Genomic DNA, 2,500 nt, shown 5'->3' on the forward strand with positions numbered 1-2,500 from the left:
TATTTTATTTTTACAGGAGAGAAACTTGTACAGGGGCGTAGTGGGGATGAAGAGGTCTTTACGAGGGACAGTTAACATGTAGCCTGAAAAGATGGGTCTTCAATCTATGGCCTTGTCACAGCTGTAATGCATGGGAAGGTTGGCTTGGGAAAGTGGCAGTGTGAAGTGTTATGTAGCTGTGCCTTGTGTCCAGTACTGGCCTCGAGGGTTCAGGGTAGAGACTTGCTCACATCAGCTGTGGGTTTTGTGTGCTGGAGAGAGTAGGCACTGTGCATATCTGACCCTTGACCTACAAGGGCCTCAGGAGAGGAGAGGGCTTCTGCTGAGAAAGGCAAGGCCCTCGTGCCACTGCCAGCCCCCCTACGTCCCTCTCAAAGTCACATTCCGAGGGATGCTTTTCCCACCAAAGCCCAAACACACAACTCTATTCTTTCCTGGATGATGTTCAGGGAAGTAGGCGGTCACATGACTGGGGTCCTGCCCGGTGCTCAGGGCACGGCTGACCTCCATCTCAGGGCACAGCTCTGCCATTCTACCCAGGCCAGGGAACCAGAGAACAGGCCAGACTCTGGGGGAAAGGTCCTGGCTCTCTCATACAGCGCAGCAACAAGTGGTTCTGGCTATCCTCTCAGAGTCTTTTGTACACACATACTCTCATGGGCTATTTCACACAATTCCCATCTATTTTATTTTGATTTACAGCAAATGTACTTTCCCCCTCCCTCTTTCTCTGTTTTTCTTACCCTGTCTCTTCCTATCTCTCTCTCTTTCTTTCTCTCTCTCTCTCCCTCTCTCACACACAGACACGCACTCACGCCTGCCTGCATGCACACACACACACACACACACACACACACTCACACACTCACTCACTCACACACACACACACACATGCGCACACACACACACACACACACACACACACACTAATGAACATGTTGTCCGGCTATTGTGCCCCTTTGTTCATCAGACGTTGGGGGTTTGTATGAAAGGGTGTTGTGAGTTTGAACATGAGCAGGATGTGGCCACCTCTTATTGAGAGTAGAATCAGTGTATCTCTGCTCTCTGAGGGATTCTCTTTACTCCCCATCAATCCCCTCCAGCAACTGAAACCAGCCCGCGTTCAGACAGGCGCATCTAATGTATACCAGTCCTGAAGTTAGAGCCCCGGGGACAGATCAAGACAAACACACACTGGATGAGATAGAGAGGAGGAAGAGGAAAGAGAAACAAAGAAGAAGAGAATGGGGGGGAAGAAGGGGACAAGAGAGGAATTCAATTAGAATGTTGTGACATAATAGAGAAGAATGGAGGGGTGAGACAAGAGGAGAAGAAAGAGATAGATGCGCAAATGAGAATGAGAGACAGAGAGGAAATGTGGTGGAGAGAGGAAAGCTGGTCTCGGTTTGCTATTGTCAGGGAGGGTGAGGGACAGGAGCCAAATGACAGAGGCGTGTTTGTGCTCTGATTAGACTGAGCCAAATGAAGGCGGCTTTCCAATGGAGATAACCAACAAAGACATCTCTTCACTGGGAAGAAATCTGCTCCCATCTTTTCATAGTCAATAGACGTGTAGGCATTCTCTTTGTTTTGTGGAAAATGCCTCCGTGAATACATGAATGCAGCACGTTATCCAAAGATTACTCTGTGTATCAGCTGTTGAATGTACAAGGCGATACGTACAAGTGTGTGTTTGTGGGAGAGAGTGTGAGTGTACATATGTATGTGTATATGTGTGTGTGTGTGTGTGTGTGTCTGTTCATATGTTCATCTGTTCATTGTTCACTGTTTTGCATGTGTCTCTGTGTCTGAATGTGTCTCTATTTGTGTCAATGTTATGACTATATTTTTATGCGCTAACATTTGCTATGCTACTTCCCTTCAACTGGCAGCCAAAATGTGATGCATTCAAGCTGAATAAACAATGATGTGAGCTCTTTGGTCTGAGACGGGTCTGCTGGCAGTACTGGAGTACCCCCCCCCCCCCCCCCCCCTTATGGTTCTCTATGGTGGTCTATGGTGAATGGATCAGATCCATGGCAGCGGTAAGAGAGGGTCAGCCCAGTGTGGTTCTGTGTGTGTGTGTGTGTGTGTGTGTGTGTGTGTGTGTGTGTGTGTGTGTGTGTGTGTGTGTGTGTGTGTGTGTGTGTAAGGAGACTCATGGCAGAGAGAAGGTTGGAGAAGCTGGGACATGGCCAGTGTTGCCAGGCAAGAACAGAGGCCAATGCTAATGCTGATATACAGGCTCACTGATGAGGTCTGTGTCCTGTTACGCAAGGCCAATCTCTGTCTCTTTCTTTGTCTCTCCCTCTCACTCAGTTCCCCCCCCCCCCCCTCTCTCTCTCTATCTCTCTCTATCTCTTTTTCTCTCCCTATCTCTTTTAGGAGTCATCTGTGTGTGTGAGTGGTGAGGTCATTGAGACTTGCTCATGCTGACACAGTGGTTAAATGCTCTTAGCAATGACCCCAAACAGACAGACTCACTGGCAGGGGAATCACA

The sequence above is a fragment of the Argentina silus genome (genome assembly GCF_951799395.1).
Source record: "Argentina silus genome assembly, chromosome: 9".
NCBI lineage: Eukaryota > Metazoa > Chordata > Actinopteri > Argentiniformes > Argentinidae > Argentina > Argentina silus.